At 45.0% G+C, this 24,470-nt stretch overlaps 1 protein-coding gene across 1 annotated transcript in view; it reads left to right on the forward strand.

Annotated features, from left to right (window-relative positions):
* Nucleotides 1-21,428: 21,428 nt before the first annotated feature.
* Nucleotides 21,429-24,470, forward strand: part of KCNJ1 (potassium voltage-gated channel subfamily J member 1) — a 29,825-nt gene continuing 26,783 nt past the window's right edge. The window contains 1 exon segment of the mRNA XM_006039505.2: nucleotides 21,429-21,549. The gene's annotated coding sequence lies outside the window, so the exon portion shown is untranslated.

Raw genomic sequence — 24,470 nt, forward strand, 5'->3', positions numbered from 1 at the left:
TGGGGCTGGATGGGATGCACCCAAGGGTACTGAGTGAGTTGGCCAGTGTGACTGCAGTTGGCCATCATTTTTGAAAACACATGGTGATTGGGAGAGGTCCCAGATGATTGGAAAAGGGCAAACATAGTGCCCATATTTAAGAAAGAGAAGGAGGAGGGTCCATGGACATACAGACCGATCAGCCTCACCTCAGTCCCTGAAAACTGGGGTAGGTCCTCAAGGATTCCATTTCTAAGAATCTGGAGAAGAAAAAGGTGATTAGGATCAGTCAGCATGGATCCACCAAGGGCAAGTCATGCTTGATCAACCTGATTGCTTTCTATGATGAGATTTGGTATACCTTGACTTTAGCAAGGCTTTTGAAATGGTTTCCCAAAACATTCTTGCAGGCAAGCTAAGGAAGTATGGGCTGGATGAATGGACTGTAAGGTGAACAGAAAACTGGCTGGATCATCAGGCTCAGAGGGTAGTAGTCAACAGCTCAGTGTCTAGATGGCAGCTGGTATCAAGTGGGGTGACCCAAGGTTTAGTCCTGGGGCCAGCTTTGTTCAATACCTTCATAAATGACCCGGCAGATAGCATACAATACACTCTGAGCAAGTTTGCAGATGACACTAAGCTGGGGGGAGTAGTAGATAGACAGGAGGGTAGGGCTAGGATTCAGAGAGGCCTCAACAAATTGGAGAACTGGACCAAAAGAAATCTCATGAAGTTCAAGAATGACAAGTGCAAAGTCCTGCACTTAGGACAGAACAATCCCATGCACCGGTAGAGGCTGGGGACCAACTGGTTAGCTCTGCAGAAAAGGACCTGGGGGTTACAGTGGACAATAAGTTGAATATGAGCTAATAATGTGTCCTTGCTGCCAAGAAGGGTACCGGCATCCTGGGCTGCATTCGTAGGAGCACTGCCTGCATATCAAGGGAAGTGATTCTTCCCCTCTATTCAGCACTGGGGAGGCCACATCTGGAGCGCTGTGTTCAGTTTTGGGCCCCCACTACAGAAAGGATGTGGACAAGTTGGAGAGAGTCCAGTGGAGGGCAGTGAAAATGGTTCGGGGGTTAGGGCACATGACTGCTGAGGAGAGGCTGAGGGAACTGGGCTTATTTAGTCTGGAGAAGAGAAGTCTGAGGGAGGAATTTAATAACAGCTTTCAACTAACTCAAAGGGCGGTTTCAAAGAGGATGGAGCTGGACTGTTCTCAGTGGTGGCAGATGGCAGAACAAGGAGCAATGGGCTCAAGTTGCAGGAAGGGAAGTTTAGGTTTGATATTAGGAAACACTTTCTCACTAGAAGGGTAGTGAAGCACTGGAGTAGGTTACCCAGAGAGGCTGTGGAGTCTCCATCTTTGGAGGTTTTTAAGGCCTAGGTAGACAAAGCCTTGGCTCAAATAATCTAGTTAGGGATGGTGCTGCTTTGAGCAGGGGGTTGGACTAGATGGCCTCCTAAGGTCCTTTCCAACCTTAATTTTCTATTATTTAGCCTTTGCCTCATGATATCAATAAATGGAGCCCCTGGAAGAGGGCTATAGTGCCTCTGATTTAATTTGGCTCTTGATAACACTTTATTATAAGATACGTTTTATAAGAACATGTTATACATAGGGCAAGCTGCACCCCACACTCATCAACTGAAAGAAGAACTGGTCTGATATGGGTTTGAGGATTGAAATCAGAGGCAATGAAACAACAGGAATCCTCAGGGATCTAAGCAAATGTAGCTGTTATTAAAAATAAGAAAATGCTTTGGTATTCTATAGTAATAGTGCATAATAGCAAAATCAGTCAAGTAATCTCAACCTAACCTATCCATAACATTGTCAATCATGCTGACATACAGTTGCAAATAGCTCTGAAGGCATTTCAGAAAGTAATGAAATTTTGAAAAAGAACTATTTTCTGTGCAATAAACATTTACTGGACCACATCACTTCTCTGCATAGTCATAAATGATGGGCACATTTGAGAATGCCATCATCAGTGTTCCCTATGGCTATGTAGTTTCCCACTCACTGGGTATATCTACAGGTGAAATTAAGGTGATGCAATACACTCTGGCACAGTTCAAGCTCCTGGACACGGCATCTACACGTGTGCCTGGGAGAGCAGCACTTTGAGCTGGCGTGGAGCATCCTTGGGCTGGCAGTGGGCGCGGGGGGTCAGCCCCAGGCTCCAGGTGACGTCATTGGGAGGTGGAGGGACTGGTGTGGGGCACAAGGGTGTTGACAGTGTGGAGCCATGTGGCTAGGCAATGGCTAGCCCCTGTACTTTAGCGCGTTTGTGCCTCAGCCAGCCCCTGTCACTGTCTACACATCCATTTTTAAAGACATGCTTTGGGAGGCAGGGTGGAAGTGCTATAATGAAAAGCCAAGCTAATTAAAAGAGCCCGAGTGTCACATGTATCAGCATCCCTGCACTGAAAAATGGCGGCGGGGTAGTTTGAACTAAAGCTCATCAAACGAGTTTAATTTTAAAACACCCTACCACCATATTTCAGCACTGGGACGTTGCTACATATGATGCTGGAGTGAATTAACTTCAACGCTCCAGCAGACTAGATTAATTGAGTCTGCTCTGACGCGCTGGATTTACAGCCCGTAATGACTGCCATAGGATAGTACCATCTCCGACAGTACTGTGATTACAGTGGAGTTAATTCACTTAGTGTGCTTTAATAATGGCGCATGCATAGATGATGATATCATACTGCAGAGCAAATTAGTCAACTCTGCAGCAAAGTGCACATGTAGATACACCCATTGTGTGCAAAATGTTTTTATTTTCAAATTGAAGTTACTTTCTGAAACAACCTCGTATTTCTCAGCTGGAGAATAATAGCATCTTAATGGGCAAGGCAGACAATGGGGTGTGTGTGGGTGTGTGTATGAAACAGAATCAGATACATAACATGATTTATCTGAGGTTACACAGAAAATCAGTAGCAGCATTGGAGACACTGTAATAGGCAGAACAGGGTCTTGCGCCAGGAATCAGGAGACTTACTAAGTCATCACTGCTGGATTTTGTAGGACTTTAATAAAATGCTTCCCTCTTCCATACAAAATGAAGGGATTATGCTCAAGCCAGGATTCTCCACAAAAATGAAAGTAACTCTACTGCCCAATGATGCAATGTAGTAAGAAGGTGATTCTGGATATATCTGTGCCATATTCTATGAACACCGCTGTGTCTTTGTTGCCTGACTGCATTGGCCACAATCCAAGTCTGTTTATGATGGCAGTACGCCTGGGTCCCTGATTCCTGGCACATCTGTGCCTCTTGTTCTCAGCATATTTGTATCTGCGGTACCAGCTGATCTTGAAACGGTCTCATCGCTGAAAGAGTCTGAGGGTTGAGAGCCTGCTGCGCACCCTCTCACACATATATATTTCATAGTTACTCTCAGAATATTCTCCCTCTGTTCAATTTGCAGAGATGACATCCAATAATACTGGAAATGTTCTTGTTGTCCATTGGGAGGTTTGTACAGAGTGAAACTCAAGGAAATTAGAGACCTATCCAGCATCCCCTGGTACAAGTTCATAAATATAAAATTACAGCTAATGTCTGGCTCAGGCAATAAGGACAAGACGTCCAAAGACGTTTTGGCCCCAGATTTCCTGTTTCTACCTCCTCCACATTTCCAGCTCTTGCAAGGGAGGGGGGTCCTTGTCACTCATTTTCTCTGCATATTTGCACAGACTGGAATCACTGATGCATTTGCTAGGAGGCTGAGCTGCCAATAATATATTGCTTGTATAATAGGTTAGCAAAGTAATGTTGTGTGTCTGCTCCTTGTAACAGATCCAGAAGATTACAAGGTACTACTACTGCCTGATAACAATACCCATTTTTCCTCAAGTAGCAGAGCCTGTGGTTTCGCATTGAAGATATCAAGATCCCTCCATATGATCTATCTAAAATATCCATATGGCTCCCTCCCACTGCTATAGTATCCAAGTGCCTAACGATCTCTAATGTACTGTGTTTACTTGAATCCAAGACCCCCCCCCATTATACAAGGGGAGGGAGGCCCTCATCTTGGATTCAAGTATGGGCTGGTGAGGCAGTGGCGGGCAGCTGCTGCATCTCTGGTTTCAGCTTTGGTCTGACCCAGGGTCAGAGCCAAAGCCACAGCTGCTGCCTGCCCCACTCCCCCAGCCTTTGTCCCCTACTTCTGCTCGCCCTGCAGCCTCAGACCCCCTACCCACCATTTCCCACCATGTTCCCTCACCATCCCCACCACTTAGCCTTGCTCTGGCAGCCTCTGGCCTTGCTCCAGCCTGGGGCTTGGAGCACATGCTTGCTGTGGCCCCATCCCAGCCCCACAGTAGTGGTGGCAGGAGCTTGGGACAGGTCCTCAGAGCTTCCACCATGGTGCCGCTACTACTATGGGGCCAGCCTGGGGCTGAAGCAAACACATGCTCCATGACCTAGGCTGGAGCCTGCCAGAACTGGAGCAAGGATAAAATGGGGGGGCAGGAGGGAGGGGGCAGCAGCTGTGGGGAGGGGAAGACAGGGGGCATCGGGACCTGAGGCCGTGGGGTGGCAGGCATGGGGGTCAAGGAGCAGGGGGTCAAACTGCTTCACACCCCAACCACCATCTGCCCTCCCTCTATTACCACCCCTCATCTGCACCCCCATTGCCTAGCCTGTCCCCCTACCACCTGCCCATCTCCACTTAGCCTCCCAACCCTCCCACCTCTGCCACTGCTTCCCCCACTGCAGTAGTGGCAGGGGACAAATTTAAGATGATCCTACAATAACTAGATTCTACACATGGAAAATTATAACAAATGTATAATGTTTCCACATACAGAATCTGAATGGGGGGAGGGTCATTTTAAATTCAGTGTTGTCTTGGATTCAGATAAATATGTTAACTTTCCTCCTAATGTCTTGGGAGGTAGAGAATCTGGATTCTGAAGCACAATCTTTTGAACATAGTTCATGTAGACTGTGTGCAGATGAAGGAGGTACATGAAGGGAATGATTTCAGGAGGCAATAACCAAGAAGAGGCAACAGTGACAGCCTATTAACATGACAGATTGTTGTGACGCATAAGCTATTAAAAGTGTTCAGAAGGAGTCAGACTTGGGAAAGTCATGGGAGGAAAATATGCCGTTTGCAAACAGTGTTTTTCAATAGGACAGCACCCAGGCGGTTCCCGATTATATAGAAAATCCACTTTTGCGTGTGCAATGTACTGGTGCCAATAAGCCCTTATTCAGAAGTTCAGCAGCATATACTGAGCTGAGCATCTCCTGTGCTCATAGTGGTTCTCAATGTATTTAGACTTGAGGCACCCCTGGGTAGACTTGAGACACCCCTTTGAAAATGCCAGCTCTTAGTTTTCACTCTTTTTTTGACTACAGAAAAATACCAGAGCAGTTTTTCTGTTGCAAAGAACTCAGAAAGACTACAATTGTGGAATACAATTTGAAATCTCTGGGTATATCTTGTAGATCGTATTTGTAAGCCTAACAGTGGCGCCATGATTGAGAAGCACTGGCTTAAAGCAATGAGCTTTTCATCTAGTGTTATAGGTCAAGATGCATTGAAAAAGCTTTTGCAGCACTTAGTTCACTGATGCTTCCTCCTTGGCTAAGTCCAGCTCTATCCATCCCTGACTTCCATAGGCACAAATTTGCAGTGAAATAAATCCCTCTCCCTAATTTTTTGAAAAAATAATTTTGTAAATGAATGCAATTCTGGGATTGATTTGTGTCTAGCCTTCCTACAGTGTGGGAATAGCTCTGTGTCAGCCTTAATCAAAATCCCCTGATGCCAAGGGCAAAGCTCCTATTGATTTTGATGTGCTTTGGATCTGACCCTAATATGAGAGTGCACAGTTACAGGCATTATTATTGGCTCCTGCAATACCCACATAATAGCCTTCTGCGAGGGATCACTAAGTCTTTAACCTTTTATGTGGAAGCAATGGTGAACACAGATAGTGCACATGGACAGGGAGGCTGATGTGGAAAGACTTAGATTTGTGTCAGGAACTTTCAGTATAGTCTTCATTAAGGGATCCCACCTTATTCAGACATTTTGACTAGCCTAGGATACACGTCCTAGGAAGAGTCACAATCTCTCTTGCTTTAGGATACAGGGGAAACCAGTGATGGATACCTTTGAGGCAATCCTGAGAAATTGCCTGTCATATCATTTCCAGATGATAATTCCAAGGTTAGAAAGTCTTTGTGCTAGGTGCTATACAAGCATATGAGAAACATCCTGCCTAGAGCAGTGGTGCTCAACCTTTTTTGCCAGGTGGGCCAGATGGGCAGTGCCCAGCTTGTCTGTGGGCTGGATCTTGCTGGTGGTCCTATTCTGGCAGCTAGGCTAGGTACAGCAGGGCCCCATCTGACTGCACAGAGTGGGGCAGAGGGAAGCCTGGCCCTGATCTCGTTGCAAGTGGAAGGGGACATGGCCCAATCTTGATCTGGCTGTGCTGAGGATGGGTGGGGGCTCAGCTCTGGCTTGCTGTGGTGGGCTTGGGAATTTGGCAGCATGAGAGTATTCATTGCCACGGTTCCCTCACTGCCAAATTTCCTGACCCATGAGGGCCGGGTGCCAAGGCTCCAGGGCCGGAGGTTGAACACCCCTAGCCTAAAGCATCTTACAATCTACGTAGACAAGATGGACAGTGGATGGGATGGGAAAGAGGGGCACAGAATGACTTGTCTGTGGTCACAAATCAGTGCAGTAGGGAAGCAGGCTTCCTCATTCAGGTTTCCCAAATCCTGATCCAGACCTGTCTGTTGGATAATGCTATTTCGAATGACACTACCTTTGCAATATGTTTCTCCAGCATCAGGAAAAACAGCACTGAATGAACTATGTGCACAAATTAATGGAGCAGCTCAGTGAGCTTCATTTGAGCCCTTTGCTATAAGAACAATAGGTGACTCCAGGTTGTGGTCAATTTTTTTGTGCAGTTCTGGTCACCACATTCGTTCTCCTTCCACTGTCCCTGAACGCTCCCTGAATGTGTTGACAGCACCAACTTATCCTGATATTTATCTTTTTGATGGCTAGGATAATTCTCACCTCTTCTGAACATGGATGCTCCCAACTGAATCATTATGGGCAACAACTGTCCAAGAGCCGCAAGCTGGTTCATAGTGAAACAACAACATGCTAGGTAGCATGGCTTTGCTGAAGCTATTCTCCAGCATCAGCTCTGAATGAACTATGTGCACAAATTAATGGAGCAGCTCAGTGAGAGAGACTTTGTGCTAGGTGTCCCTCAATCTTCTACATGCCACAGTGTCTTCTGGAGAGATGGATGGATTGTGTCACCTCAGCACATAAATTGTCCCTGGGTATGATCTTTCCACACTCATACTACCATTGAGACCTACAGAATAAATGCTCTTCTGCATGGAGGGAACTGATATATTCATGTTGACAACTCTTGTCAGGCCATTCAAACTATTGAAACTGGACTGTCATACTAACAGAAAGACTGTATTTGTAGTTTTGGACTGTTTTTCAATGACTTACTCAGCTCTTGGCATCAAAGCCAAGAAAATTAACCTATATACCTAGGCCAGATTCCTATCTCATTTGCACAATTTTAAATGTGGGACAGACAGCCCCAGGACTGAAGTACCCTTGTGCCCCAGCCAGCCCTGTCACCATCTACACCTGCGCTGATACAGTATTTGCTGCTATCCTGCTGTGGAGTTTATCATTTTTGTGCACCCTAGTAGGGGCACACTTGCAGATGCTGACACATTTACTGCATGGTTAGTCAACTGCACAGTAAATGTCTCATGTACATGCACCCTATAACTTACAAATCTACCTTTCTTTGTTGTGTTCTTGATACCCACCAGTTTATTAGTTACCAGAAACCTTTTTGTGGATTTTGATTATTTTGGGCCATCCTGTGACCCATATATTTCATGCTTCCCACCCACATTTCTGCAAAACATCCATATTTTCCTCAAAACACTCAGCATATCCAATTCTGCATGTTTCTGGTACAACATGATTTTGCCATAAAAGGCAATGTTCAGTCACATTTTTCACTTGAGAAACTGCTCCTACTTTAAAGTTAAAGCCATGACGTGCTGGGGACCTTTGTTTAACCAAAGTAGACAATGTGTAGGAATGGCAAGGGAGGATTTCACATTTTGCTTTGAATCTTTTCCCAAGACCCATGGTGTGGTGCCTGCACAGCTACTTCTCTGTGTTACCCAGCAGAGGGGGCTTGAGACCTGCATGGATTATTTGCTGCCTCCCAACATAAAGGGCTTTGTCACACATTACATTGTTAGCCGCACACATATCGATTGGTTTAGTGCTAGCTTGCAGGTCATACCTTCAATTTAAGCAGCACATCTGTGGGGAGTGGCCACCTTAATGGAGCTGCGTTATGCAGATCAAGAGATAATCCTGCCCTGTAGTGGTGTCATTCTGAGCGGCTTAACAAGTGTTTGGTGTCACTTAAAGGTATTAACGTGGAGACAATCCAGGAGCCCCCAAAATTAATGTGCAACATGGCCCAAAGACACACAAATTGTTTCTGTTCACAGGAATTTTAAAAGGGGTAGCACAATCTAGAGGCCATATTGAAACAAGTTATTTTTCTATAGATCAGGTATGGATATTTTTCTGCATAGCTCTGTGCGTGGAAAGAGTCTTTGGGGTGTTTATAGAAACTAATGCCCAGTATCAGAACTTGTGTCATGTTCTGCAGTATCATGGAGTACTGCACTAGGTAATGCTGGCAGGCCTGGTTAGACTATAGTTCATAGTCTTGGCTCCCCCTGCCTAAAGGATCAGCCTCATTTTTGCCACAATGACCCATTCATTCCCTTCCTCATCATGGCAAATACATTTCAGCAGAGTGTTTGAGTGAGGCCTATGGGTACATGAGACAACACTTTCACAGAAGCCAGACATACTGTGGGACTCCCTGCCGCAAGAAATAATCAGGACCATCTGCCTCACCATGTACAGAATTCAGGCACCTGCTCAGAAGGTCACTTAAAACACATCTTTAAGTGCTGCTAAAGACATGGCCCCATGATCTTTTATGAATGCCCAGTAAAGGACTGACCCTAGCCCAGAGAATACAGGCTAAACCAGGGATGCACAGCCCAAACTTTATTGAGGACTTCTTGCCAGGTGCCCTTTCCCATGGAAGCCACCTCTAGTGGGATCCATCAGAATCAGCTGCGGACCCTCAGCAGGTTTGCAAGGAGAAAACTGGACTGCATGTGCAGGCACAAGCAGAGAGTAACTAATGGCTGTGCAGCAAGGACATAGCACTTGCTGTTTTGCTTTTCAAATCTTAAAAAAAAAAAAATAAAGTAAGCTTAATGAAGATTTATGGCAGGCCACCTGATAGCCTGTGTAAGGCTTGTGGGCCATAAGTTGGGCACCCCTCATCTCAACAGAGAAAGGCAAGAAGGGGAACAAAGGTACACGGAAACAGAGTGACTTCACCAAGGTCACAGACAGAAACCAGAACAGAAAGCCCTACCTATTAAATCACACTGACTCACATTGGCCACCCTCTTTTCACAGACTTTTCACAGTCTAATGCAGAGGTGTCAAATGCATCCAGGCTCTGTGAGCCAGATAAGCATTACTGAGCCAGTCCATAGCCGGCACAGGGACTGCTCCCCTGTGGAGCAGCTGCAGCTCAGGGTTTACTCTTTGCACCGCAGGCAGCATGCTCCAGTCGCCAGGAGCCAGCATGGGGAGTGTGCTACCTATGGCATGTAGGCTGGACCCAGCACTGCAGGCAGCACAGGGGGCCGGTCTGGGATGACACATGTAGCCTGTACCCTGGATCCAGCGTATGCACCATGGGCAGCACATGCACACAGAGAGGTTGGTGCATGCTGTCTATAGTGCGCAGAGCTGAACGATCTGCAAATGGCATGGGGCTGCGCTCCATACAGTGCCCTGACAACTGGCCCTGCACACTGGCTTTGGGTTTGGTAAGGCCAAGGTCAGAGCTTGGGGTTGGTCTCTGGATCTGGCTGCAGGCTGGATGTTTGACTCCCCTAGTCTAGTGTATATAAGCCTGCACTAACATCCATCTCTCATGTGCTGGTAGCAGATTATTATGTCACAGCGGATACTTCTCTTTGCCTGAATTTTATTACTGAATGCTGTAATAACTGTGCTATCAACCTGTTCTGACTGCCTCCCCTCGTGACTCACTTCCCAGGGCTCACTCAACTGTGAAGCACAATCATTCTTTAGGTGGTCATTTCTAATGGCTGTGACCTTCAGAAACATGCCAGATATAAATATTGCCAGACTGGTCATTTCCCATGATTTTTATGGAACCACATTTTAATGCACACCTTAATATACAGCATGCATCAGAAATACTTGCAATTCTCAGCTAAGAAAAAAATGGGATATTTTAAATCAAGGCTTTTATTTTTTTAACAACAGTGACATCCTGCAAAAACATGGCATCTTTGCCAATGAACACGAGACTAATTTTCAAATAGCCTTGCTGCGGTGGGAGGCTGTGGCAAAGCTACCACTTATCTTTCTTGTTCTTCTTAGTAAGCATTTATATTGAAACCCTAGCTAATGGTGTGGAAATTTTAGCTGGTCAGCAGCAGGGCAGACCTATTTAGAGACTGGCTATGTTCCCTCTGGTGCCACATTCCCACCACTTCGAAATAACTAGATTGCACAAAGGGATTTTATTCTCTTCCTTACTTTGCCAACCACTAGCTATGGATGCAGTCCAGCCCATAGAGGCCAATGAGAGACTGTCCATTGGGAGTTGGATGCAACCCCATGTAACAGTGGGCAAGGCATTAGCAATGTGCTCTTCAGCTCTCCTAACAACTTGCCCTGATCAACCCTCACTGGCTGGAGTGGGGCCAGGATTTCAACCCAGACTTTAAACCTTCTTTGCCCTCTTGGTTTTTGCTTTATCATGACTGAAAATGGGAACATTAGTACTCTCATATCTCCTAAAAGTGCAGGGAAGTTTTATTTGTTAAAGATAATAAAGGTTGGCATCCTGTCATGGTCATCTAAGTATCCATTTTAGCTGCTTATGGCATTTTTGGCATGTATGCACCCAGAGTCATTCTATTCCTGGCTGCATAGCCTTGCACACATGGATGACTATGTACAACTACATGGTCACACAGATGGAAAATGTGCAGTAGCAGCCATAGCAGATACATGCATCCCTTGTGGATGCATAATGATCCTAGATGACTGAAAACGGGGTCCACTAAAACCAATCCCTACCAGACTTAGCGTGAGGACAGAAAAGGGGTATGTGCTCCTGTCTCTCACTCACAGCTCAGTGCCTGGGGCGCTCACATGGGAAGCTGGAGGTCTTGGCTCTAGACTTCCCCATGCAGAGGGGTCTCTGATTTCCCAGCACAGCACTCCAACTGCCATGCCACAGGTCAACCATTGCGCCCACCCTTCTCCACAACTGATATAGAAACGGAGCCACTAACATTGTCTTTGAAAAAAAATGAATCAAGAAGCAAGGGGGAAGGTCCAACAGGGGACAAGGCCCAGGCTGGAACGCCCACTCCTTTCTGAGCCAGCAGCTACTGAATTAGCTGCCCATCCTCTCACTTGCTCTCTTATTCCTGGTCTCATTTCTCTCCAAGCAGTCAGCTTCAAAAGGAGCACTGGAAAAGAGCCTGGACAATAGCTGACTTGTTTCCTGGTGGTTTTAGAGCTGTGCTGGGAAGTGAAGGAGACCCCCTTGGATGAAGGGGTGCTAGAAATCAGATCCTCTGACTGACCAGATGAGTGCTGTGGGCATTGAGCTGTTTGGGAGAAAATCTGCCTCGTATGCATTGTGCTGCCAGTCTGAGTGACTACTTAGTCATGCACATGCGCAGGGCTATGCATGCAAGAATAGGATTCCTTTGGGGCATAAGTGCCAAGCATGACCTTTAGAAGAATAACATATTGTTCTGTCCTGAGGAAGGATCGTGTTTTATTATTTATTTTCTATGACTCCTGCCCCCATTGCTAAGCAACTGGGAAGTTATCCAAAGTAAAAACAATGTACTAGTAATAATAATAAAATAGGCAAGCAAACCAACCATGCCTAGGTTTAACAATCCATCAAATGCCACTTCTTTACTGAGTGCCAACAGGAAGACCAGTAAAGTGAGGAATAGATCCCCAGTAATTGCCTGTGAGAGGAAAAGTCAGAATGGTCAACAGTGAGCCGATGTCAAGACAGATGCTTTGAAGATGGCTACAGACAAGCATTGCTTGCATCTGATTTTCCCCCCAGCCGCTTCCATGCCACAGCCAGTTCACTGTACCAGCTGAGACTCATCACTTCATTGCTCTGCAAGGGCTGGATTCCCAGGACCCATGAAGTAACCCAAGTGGTTTATTGTGGGTTGAGGAAGGTGCCACTCTGGCCACAACCCACCAGGTCCCTATATTTTCAGGTGAAATAAGCACTTGCCTGGGAGTAAACTTCCCAGCCTCTCTCTCGGTTTCACTCTTTGGTCACTGATCCATATAAAGCAGCTGAATTTGGCTACATTAAATGCAGGCAATGAGAAGAATTTGGGTTTAGCTCCTCTACTGATCAAGCCACTTGAAAGATACCTCCCTCAGCATGGCATTAACAGTACAGATGCCTTAACCTGAGGGCTTGCCTCAGGGTTAAGGGGACATCTGAGGTCATACTGTTCCAGGAAACCTTCTTCATTGCTGTTCTTTTGAAATAAAAGGCAAAGATAACAGAGACTTGTCATCTGCAAATCTCTGCCAGGTGAAAAGCAGGATTCTCAGAACAGTACATGAATGCACACCAGAAAGAGCGTCTTAGATGGTCAGTCTGTTGGTGACCAAATTCTTCTCATCCAGCTTCCCCTTGGTGGAATTGGTTCTGATTTATAAATCACCAACTCTGCATCTATTCTCTTTCTAGCCACTGCTACTCATGGTTGAGTCAGGGGCATGTGAACTATGTTGGCAGATAGTGTCATTTCTAGCGGGTAGGGGTCCGTACTGCAAAATAAGTGGTGCACCATTGTTACCATCAGAGATTAGCCCCTTGTCTGAAGAGAAGCCAGGAACTAACTATATATAGCTATCACACACTGTACTTTCATCCCTGGACAATACTGGGGTGAACTGGGAGTTCTATCGTGGTAGTGATTAGACATAGTAGTGAGTCCTCAGCCTCTGCTAGAAGGAGGCCAATTTGGAAGTGAGGCATGATGGCTTGCCCTACTGCTTTCCACACTGTTTTACAGACAAAGAAAGTGCTGTGGTCTCAGTGCCTGTCAACCTAGACCTTTCATTAATATTCAAAATCACCTGCTATTTTACCTGTTAAAGAATTACCAAGTGGTCCCACCTAGCTTCAGGCAATGATGGGATGAGCTGTGCTCCACATCACCATGAAAACCTGGTTTGTAAGCCTGTGCATCCACTGTCTGCTGACATGTTTGTCTGTCTGAATTTGTGGTTTTATTTTTGTAAACTAGGACCCTAGCAGGAAGGACTCTAGACTTGCTCATTCTCTGTCCTTTAACCTTAACACACTTCTTTACCATTCTACAACAGCTTTCCAGGTGCTGAAAAGTAGGTTACAAATATTTTATCAGTGAATTTAACCTTATAGCCGACAGTACAATTGCTCTCACTTCCAAGCTGGGACATGGAGGCTTAGGAGTCAAAATGATTTTCCAAGGATCATGTGGAAAACCTGTGGTAGAAGTCTTTGACTGTGATATGGGTTTTTGGCTGTAGCCATGTTAGTCTAAGGAGAGAGGCAGGCAAGGTTTATAGGGTAGATGTGATATCTTGTGTTAGACCAACTGAGTAGCTGGAAAAAAGTTCTTGGCAAACTTTCGGGCACAGTCACCCTTCTTCAGGCATAGGGAGCTTTTATTCTGGGATCCTATAGAAGTACAAGCCCATTGTTCCTCTTTAAGTACCTCTGACATATGGAGATAACACTTTACCCCACACATGGGGGAGTGCTAGTTCGAGTTAATTGCCAGTCAAGCTGTATGTGCAAACAACTGTCTGTTGCCTATTTTGATGCAAGTGAAAGCCCGGGACAGTTAGACTCAGGATAAACCAGATGTCTGTTTTTAGCTTGAGGTTGCTAACTACCTGCAGGATCTCATGGAGACCTGATACGGCAGGGCTGCAATACCATGAGAGAAATGGTTCTCTGCAGCACTGCCAGCTGGACCAAGCAGAGGCGGGTGGGCCACAGCAGGCGGTGTGGACAGTGACCTGCTCTGCACAGTGGTCTGTACATGATCTGAACATATTTCAGGGTGCAGCAGTAAAGACAGCAGCAGAGAAGAATGGACACGATCCAGGAACCAGCCTTTTGTTCTTAATTTATAAAGCATAAGCACACCAGGATCCTGGCCCATAGCTGGGCTTCCTAACATGAATATTGACTGACTTTTCAGGAGCAGCTTTGGGTGCCTCATTATTTTCTAAACCCCAGACGACTTTCCACCCTCAGTGACCTTACACAAACTTGATGTTCAGAAATTGCTGAGCGTTCCTTATTGGAAAATCAGGCCCCTTTAACTGGTGGCAGCTTGGGCATCCAAAAAATGGAGTACACAAAATCCTTTGCCATAGTATTAAGTTTGCCAACACGCTTTTGTATCTTGTGAAACATCCTCAAGAGGACTTATATATATGAACCTCCCAGCCCCACTTGGCTCTCGTCCTAATAAACTTACAGCTTTCTGACAGCTCATCCCAGTCTTTCCAAGGGTTGCCCACTGATAGTTGTCCTTTGTGAACACTAGGTGGTTTGCCCCACCTCAGACCAACTGTACTATACAGGTTTCCCTCACTTTATGCTGTATATGCTTTCCTGGAAAACGGCGCATAACTTGAATTTGCATAAAGGGAACCCACTTTACAGTGTAACAAATAAGGATACGTTCCAAGACCTCAACTGTACTGACCCCCAGGCCCATTTCTACCACTTTTACAAGACAATTTTGGCACTGGCTGGGTCTGTGTGAAGCAGCTAGTATTTGCTTTGGATTCGGATTCGGCTGATTCGGGGGACAGTGATGATTCGGGGACTGAAGATTCAGCAAGCTTTGAATTGATTCAGACCTTTAAATTGGTCCCCTGATTCAATTCAGATTTGGAGATTAGGCCACCGGATCGGGCTGAATCTCCCCTGAATCGAATCACCACCTGAAACTTCACACAGCCCTAGTACTCACCAACAGCAGACAGTACACACAAGCACAGGGCACTATCATAACACGGATGACAACTACAGAAACACGTGTCACAGACAACGAGCAAGGAGCACAGATCCACACACGAGACTATAGGTTGGTGTGCGTCACTCCCACAATGCATTGCACAAAGCAGCTGACTGCAGGCTCCCACCACACCGATCGCAGAAGAGTGAATTTACTTTGCATATTTTTGGTATAGAAAGTGTCATCACATAAGAGCGAATTTGCACATCCAGAACCCACATAAAGCGAGGGAAACCTGTACATTATTCTGATTGGACCAGAGAAGAATTAGTGCATGTGTGACAAGGTTTTGGAACTGACCTGTAAAGTGATGCACACCAAATAGTTGCCACACAGCACCAAAAGTATCTTGATAAGCACTGGAATTGAGTGTGGTGGGAAGGAAACCAGTCCACTTCAAGGGATACAGACCTTGCCATGTGCAGAGTAGCAATAGCTGAGCTGGCATTGCTTGGAGGGGGCAAGCATTTATTTATGGGAAAGCACATGAGAACTGTAGGACAACCTTCCCACCTTCAGTTAGGCTGGAGTTTTATAGGTAAACTGAAGCCGGCATGTTCTTTTCAGTCTGCAAGAGGGCTTCACAATCCTGTGAGAGCAGGGTTTTTGCATGAAGACTTCACCTGCTCTTTTTGAACTTGGAGAGGAAGGGAGTTATGAGTCTTTTGCTCTCATTACCAGTAATCACAGAAGCTAGTGGGAAGGAGGGCAGGCTTAACAGCATGAGTCTGTTCAGCTGCTCTATCGCAGAGGCGCAGCAACGGCCGGCCTAACAACTTAGGATCAACATCAGCCATTGCTTTAAGTCTGTTAACACGCCAAGGCAAGTGGCTGTCTATCTGGGGAGGTATGTCCGGTGACTCATTCTGTGCCATGGGATTTGAGCGGGGCTATTCAAGAATACTGATACCTCAAGGTCTTGAACAATCATTGCAAACTACTTCAGTGCTCCTTCACATAGGACATTTTGTCTCAGACCAACACAGCTACCAAGTACACCCCTTCACATAGGGGAAATTTTAGTGAGAAGTTCATTCATTTCTGCTATGCAGACACAAATTAATGAAGATTCAGCTGACGGTTACTTATGCATCCATAACTGCAGTAGCACCCAAGAAATACTCAGCACTTTACAACATATTCCCCGTCACAGGGAGAAAGTAAAGACAAATTTTTTGGGGTGCAGAATGAATTTGCAATGGATTTGAAAGGTCTCCGGGCCCCTTTACACATGCAGATAAAGGAGGTGTGATTGTGGGATTGCTCATCAGATCCCATCACACCCTACTGCTGATGCAGAAGGAGCCCAATTCTGCTCCCCCACCCCCACCGCCACCCCACCAACCCAATGGCTGGGATATCACAGCAGCTGCAGTGTCCTAGCCCTGTGGGGGGATGGGGAGGTGCGCCCTTATGTCTGGCAGATTGCAGCTGTGCCCTGTGGCTGCCCAGACCCAGAGTCCTACAGCTAGTCACCAACACAGGGTCACCAACACTGTGGGATGCTGCTGTGGGACTCTGGGTCCTGGAAGCCATGGGGCACTGCCAGGACCCTGCCTAGCTCTGCCAGGGCTGGGAGCCCCTTAAGTTGCAGGGCTCCCAGCATTAGCTGGGCACAGTGCACCCTTGTAACTGGGGGCCTGGTCAGCTGATGGGGCTCCCAGCTTCTGGGGGGACCCTGATACAAGTTCAAATTAACGCTGGATAGCAACCAGTTATTAAGTTAGTACACATTTTTGAGGTCTAACTTTATAGCTGGCTGGATCTTTTTATGGCATGGTAGGTCCTTTGCATGTGCAGTTAATTGTACAATTAACCATTTCGTTCCATAATTCCTGTAACATGTAAAGGGAGCCTCTGCCTCACATGCACAAAATGAAATCATTGCCAAGAGGCTGCCAGGCTGGCTACACTGACTGAAGTTAATGAATAAACAGCTCCTTGCAGTATTGACTTTATCACTGTATTTAAAACACATATGGGAGACATCTCACGGAAGCCTCTTCCTGTATAAATCATCTTTTCCAAAGATAAAGAAGTACCAACAGCATTAAATCTTTCTGTTGACAACATTGATAAACTGGGTCAAAAAAATTCAAATCAAAACTGCTTTTTTGCAGTTCAAGTTGAAACTGCTCACGGGAGATGGGGGGAGGGGTTGGCAAAAATTGGCTTCTCTCTGCAGAAAATGTTGACTTCATGTTAAAAGAGAAAACACTTGAAAATCCCAAACCCCCTTTAATTTGGAAATGCCCTTGGGTAGCCTCACAGCAGTAATAATTCAGTTGCCTTTTTTCTTCTATTTTTCCATGTGCCACGTCCCCCACATAAAGATCTCCCATATAACGCACTGTATAGACTCAGCAAATGAGAAATCATAGTGGATCACAGGAGATGGAAACAATAACCAGTGGGAGTCCAGCTTTGAAATACTTAAGTCATCTTTTCAAATATGGGGTTAGGTACCTGGGTCACTGAGGTGCTTCTGAAATTTTCACGCCCTGTGCATGAGGTTCACAGTGGCATTTCAATAAAGGAGCTTGAACTGTCAAAAGTGACTAGGAATTTTGCATGTGCAACTCAAGGGACTTTGAATGGGCCTGATTTTTCAGAGAGTGAATTTTCCATATGTTCTAAAAAACAGGTCCATCTAAGCTATCTCTGGTTGAGCACCCAAAATTCACTCACCACTTTTAATGGCAATTTCCCTCTTTTCTTTGCATAATAAGAAAGAAGTTTCTAAGTTCAGACTAAACAAAGTTGTTAATGATATTCTTGCCTAAACATCCTCTTCTAGAATTCTTTTGGGGAGTCTCTAACAGTTGTATAAAACTATTCATTTTTACACCAGACCTGCAACACATCACAGACAAAAAAGTCAGAAAGCAAATTGTTCTGGATCCTTCTTAAATGTCTTGATTTTAAGGATAATGCTTAATATAATTAGATCACTTTAAGGGCTCAACCATGCTCTTTAAAACCAGTGGCAACATTCACATTAAATTTGGTTAAAGTAAAATTATGTCATAACTTTGCAACAGTAGGCTAAATTGCCCTGATTGCTAGGCCTGTGCGAGTCAGCAGCAATCCGATCTGGCTTCAGATCCGGCCGCTTTGGATGGCCGTGATCCAATCCAGAGCTCTGGACCGGGTTTCTGCCTCGATCCGCCCAAAGCGGCTCTGAGATCCGGCCGTAGGGTATAATGGGGAATCAATAAAATATCTATAACTTCATTGTTTTTTGTCTGATTTGGACAAAATTACAGGAATGGTAGCCTCTGCTGAGATCATGAAACCTGCCTAGTTTCAAGATTGGTGCAGGGGTTTGGGGGGAACTGTACCCCAAATTCTTGAAAGCCAAACTCATGTCATGGCTGTGTGTCACAACACAGGGGGGTGCCAGCTGCAGGGATGGTGGCCCCTGCTGTGACGCCTGCCAGCTGTGGAGGAGATCACCCAAGGCGGCTCTGGGGCTCTGCACCCCTAGCTGCTAATGGGCAAATCTGGTGCCAAGACTGTCTCTGTCCTGGGGCAGTTGATTGTCTGTATTGAGTCTTTCCTCTCCTTAGCCTGGTTTTGTAGGTGCTAATTGATGCTGGTTAAGTCATTATGTAGTAGCCAGGTCCTGTGTATTGAGCTGGTCCCTGAGTCAATCAAGATTGATTGATTGGTAACTGGGAACACAGCAGCTCAGCAGCCAGGCCTGCAGCAGCGTCTCCCCTCCCCTCCCCGCCCCAAGACAGACACAGTCAGTCCCCCAGCCCCCAGGGCACAAGTTTTGCTTGTCCACAGCTTGAGGGGCAGTTCCCCCCCCAACCCCTGCATCAATCTTCTTGAAACGTGGCAGGCTTTGTGGCCTCAATAAGAGCTACCACCCCTGCAGTTTTCACCCCACTACGTTGTAACGCCTAGACGTGACATGAGTTTTGCTTTCAAGAATTTGGGGTGCCGTTCCCCCAAACTCCTGCACTGATCTTCTTGAAACTTGGCAGGCTTCACGCTCTCTGCAGAGTCTACCAACCCTGAAAATTTCATCCAAATCAGACAAAAAAACAACAAAGATATAGATATTTTATTATCTATCTATAATCTATCCCATTATGCCCTAGGGCTGGATCTCCGAGGCGGCTCTGAAGCACTTCGGGAAGCCGAATGAGGCAGCGCTTCGACCCAGACGTGCTGCTTCGGATCCCGAAGCATCCAAAGCTTCTCCGGATCCGAAGCTCTGCCCGAAGCCTCCACAGCCCTACTGTTCGCACTGCATGGTGTGACAGTGTATCCAATTAAAACAGATACTTGTCAGTCACCATAACTATCCAATGGGTGGAAATTCCCTCCAATGCTCTGCAGTGAGTCTGGCATAAAAAATATCTGGATTAATTACTTAACTGTATAACATGCCCACTGCTTCAGCCTTGGTTGAGATTGGATGGCCCCATGACCATGATCCCTGAAGCAACCAAAACTAATATAGCTAAGCTTTAAATGCAGCTAATACCCATCTTGCTCACAGAGGTGTTGGGAGATGTGACAAATGGCTTTATGTGCTTTGAAGATGAAGAATGCTGTGTAAGTGCTATTAAATGGATTATTACTGTTTGACCCAGTAAGACAATGGGATGACTCATAATAGTGCTTCATCCATTATATCAGTATTTTTCACCTTATGAACATCTAAGGGGACATCCCTTTCCAACTGGAACTGCAGCCTCATTGCCTTTAGAAATTCTATTTATCTGAGAAGCTCGTATAACCCCAAATATCACAGTATCCAAACACCACACGAGCTCCAGTGAATACAGCCTTACAACCCTATGTGAGGTAAGGAAATGCTGTTTTCTCATTTTAGTGATTGAAATCGAAGCACAGGCTGAGGTTACATGCGGAGTCTGTTGTGGGGCAGGGAACTGAGCTCCAGTCTCCCAAGCTAGTAAGTGAACAGGACCGTCTTCTGTTTTCAATCTGAGGTGTTCACATGTGACCACAATAGGTGCAAAATCTCAACACTGTCCTTTGAGACCCACAACACCCCTGTGAAATCCTGTTTTATGGGAGTGCAAACTGAGGCAGAGAGCAAGCAAGTGACTTGCCTAAGGTCACAGAGTCAGTTAGTAAGCAAACCACTAAGAAAAGGGGGATGATCATCCTTGATCATCTAATGGGATCATACTTAGATGCTTAAGTCCGTTTTCATGCCTAATTGGCAGGGAAGGGTTGAACCTCAAGTGTTACAGTGCCTTTGCTCCTGACCAAAGGACCACAGGAGGTAAGGCAACTGGAACCAAAGGTTATCACTAAAATGACTGGGAGCTTTTTGGACTAAAGCAATAAGGAGCACTAAAGAAGCTACTACGAACACCATTGATCACATATTCATTGTATGGCAGTGACAGCAACTCCACTTAAACAAGTAAACTATTAGAGCCCTCCCTCAGCAGGTTTTGGATTTAATGCAACACATGGCAAGGATCCTCTGATAAAGGCTTTTCCTTTGCTTGTTCCCAGTTTCTACTCAAGATGTTCCCAGTGCTCGGTAGACCATGTGAACTGAACCATACAGTTTGCAGAGACCTTCCCAGAACAGGGCCGGGTATTGAGATACATGACTATTTTTAACCTGCCAAGGCCATGTTGGGCAAAGGGTTTCCTTTTCTGGGTGACAGATAGAAAGAAACTGGGGAGCTGGCAGGACTGGAGTGGGCAGAGGTTTCAAGTTTTGGGCTGTTGTTTGGGGAGTCTACTATTGTATCTTATCTGTCAGTTATTATGAGCTGCTGGGAGCCTTTCTGGATTGGGTAGGATCGAAATCTAAATAACAAGAACAACAACAACAATAATAGGTTATTGTTAAAAATTGATTCTGATACAGCTAAGCAATTTCCACTGTTATTAATTAGGGTTATTGGAGAGAGAGGCTTACAGGGTGGTGGTGATCGTGTTATCAACTTTTCCAGGTAATTCCATGTAGCCTTCTTTAAAGCTTTGGTAGACCAACACCTCTGTTATAGTTTAACCTTTTAGGGGCCACTCCTATCCCTTTCAAGCAGAGGTTTAAAGCAAAGCACAGACGTAATGTGCCATTGCATATAGATGAGCTGGCAACCAGTCTGAGCTAACTCAGGGAGATATAAATACCAAAGAAGGCCTTGGGCTCTCTTCCATCTGATGCAGGAACTGTTGGACCAAAGCACTGAAAAAAACTACGGCTACAGAAACTGTGGGGAGTCACTCACTGTGCAAGAAGCAGGGCGGCCTTTTCTTCCTTCTTCATTCTTACTGCTTAGCAAGCAAGGTAAGGAGTGCCATTCCAGATACTGTTGTCTCCAAAGCTGATGGAGATGAATCCACTTCATTCCCAGGGGGGTGGACCCAGCTGTTTCCAGGCAAAGATGTTCTGTTATCATATGACACTAGCCATACTAAGTACAACATGCTAACTATGACCTTTTTCCCTTAAGTTCTCCCACATCCTTAAGATAAAACTGCTGCATAAATGAATGAAGCAGCAGACCAAGGCTCAGGATACCTGGGTTGTATTTATGGTTGCCTGCTGACTGTGATCTTGGGCAAGTCAGCTCTTTGCTCTTTGCCTCAGTTTGCACTCCCATAAAACAGGATTTCACAGAGGTTTTATGGTGCTCAGAGGACAGTGCCGAGATTTTGCATCATTGTGCTTCAGATTGCAATCAATAAAATGAGAAAACTGCATTTCCTTACCTGACATAAGGCTGTATTCACTGAAGCTTGTGTGGTGCTTGGATACTGTGGTATTGGGGATCAAATGAACATCAAAGATAAACACAAGTAAGAAACCTGAAAGAAGGTGCAAAATAACCTGTAAGTCACTATTTTTTGAGTTGGGCCATATGCCAGTATTTTGGCTCAGATCCTATTCCACCCATTAGGTGCTTAAGTGGAATTAGGTGTGTAAATGTGATGTTATTCCATCCTATTCAAGTCCCTGAAAAGCAGTTAATGCCCAAGTGGAAAAGTCTTCCTCCTGCTCACTGCTTTTCATAACTTAGTCTTAAGACTAACATAATGGAGTGGTACAAAAACAGGCATGTTCACATTTTTTCAAGGATGCAAGCAAGGTGGAATAGGATTACACATAGGCACCTAAATCCACTTAGACATGTAATAGGTGGAAAAGTATCAGATCCTCTGTGTACAGGCTATTTCATTGTCTTCTCTGTAAAATCAGTGGCTGAAATAACCTTTATAATACCAGCAGGGAAGCAGAAAAAATAAGTCCGCATGTTAAAAATAAGTCCACATGTTTTGCACATGCAAAAGTAGATTTTCTGCATAAAGCAAGAACCTCCTGGGTGCTGTCCTATTGAAAATGCCTGCAAAAAGAGAGAGATTCTATTTAAAGGGCACTTTACCAGAAACAATTATTTTTTGATTAATAATTTTTTTAAACATTACAACTGTATTCTTTTAATGAATTATTTATAATGTTCTTTGGGATCCTTTGAGGAATGATACCCACAAAAGTGCAATGTGTTCTTACTGGGAGATGGAAGTAAAGCAGGAGAGTTTCTCTTTTGCATGGTGAAATTTCACCAGAGAGAGAAGAAAATGTTCCCTGCTGGGACATAAAGTCACAATTTAGAAAATATTCAATGCAAACTTTTGAAAAAGCCACAGGTGCTGCATTTGCTCCCAAAGCCTGCTTTGATTTGCAACTCTACAATCCCAAGAGCGATGCATTGTCCAGGAAGCAGCTTCTCTCTATTCCATGCAACCTGTGATTTCTCTTTAATATGAGCTTCCAAAGACATGGTTCAAAAAGCTTTTGTTTGCTTCATCCCTTACCCTGCAAGTGCTTCTTCTATCCTCAATACCCAAACCATTCTCCAGGGACTTGCTGGCTAATTAACACAACTTTTCTTATCAAATCCTATCCAGAATGAAAACCAAATGAAGCATGAAATCTAAGTGAGATCGTTTGTGGTCATTATACATTATGTCTGGCTTTGCATAAATATTACACAAACATAAAATAGTGACAAACAAGCTTAACTTAATTTATTTATAGCAACACTAAGTGCCTGATTCTCATTTTCCCTTTTACACCATTCTGGCACCGGAAAGGGCACTTGAACTACATGTTAATAATATTTACTTTGGAATTATGTTAAAAACCCTATTGTAAATGTGAATCAGGTCTCCTAATTCAGTATCCTAAAGTCATAAGTTTTATTCCTTCCTTTGATAATGATTTATTATATGTTCCTTTGAGTAAACCGTTCTGCTGTTTGGTGCCTCAGTTTCCCAGCTTTAAAGACAAGATAAAGATACTGACCTCTTTTGTAAAGTGCATTTAGTTCTGTAGCTGTATGATTATTACTTTTGGGTGCAGTATTATGCCATATTTAAATTCAATATTGGTTAAGCAAAGACACACAGTAATAGCAAACAAATAAAAATCGTGTTTTGAAATTCTTGTAAAGTGTCCACAAAGTCCTTAGGATTTGATCTTGTACACATAGTTTAAAGAGAGATCAGAATTTAACCCAGGGAAGGGAGAGAATAAGGACTGGCAAATACTCTGGGAATGCAATTCATTATAGTTGATTTATGTGGGTGGCTTTTAATTCCTCCTGATTTTCCGGTAAGAAGATCCAAACTGCCTGCAGTTTGTTTTGGACAGTTCCCAGTCTTCTAATTGGGCATGCATGTCTCTGTTTAGTTTTGAAGAAAGTGATTTTTCATGACCATAGCTTTGAATGGCTGAGGGTTTTCTAAAGAGCTGGGACAAACCTTCAGCTGATGTACATCTGTGTAATTTGACTACACGGTAGACCAGGAGTGAGCAGTTATTTTGGGCAGAGGGCCATTTACTGAGTTTTGGCAAGCCATCGAAGGCCGTATGACAGGCAGCCGGGGACAGATAAATATTAATTTTCTAAATTTTTAGGGGCCCCGCGGGCCGGATAGAATGGCCTGTCAGGCCGCATCCGGCCCCCGGGCCGCATTTTGCCCACCCCTGCTGTAGACCCAATTTTTTCTCCCTGGTACAATGCGGTGAACACGATCCAAGGCAAACAACAAGGAGCAGGAGACAAATGGTCTCAGGATACTAAATTTGGGCATTTCAGCCTGGGGTTCATGGCCTCTAGGGAAATCATAATGAACTGTCAGGGGGTTGAGACCACATTGCCATGACCCCCTATATTTTGGGAGTCAGTTCCTCGCTAGGTGGAA

Source organism: Alligator sinensis, unplaced genomic scaffold, assembly GCF_000455745.1.
Source record: "Alligator sinensis unplaced genomic scaffold, ASM45574v1 scaffold760_1, whole genome shotgun sequence".
Classification (NCBI taxonomy): Eukaryota; Metazoa; Chordata; order Crocodylia; family Alligatoridae; genus Alligator; species Alligator sinensis.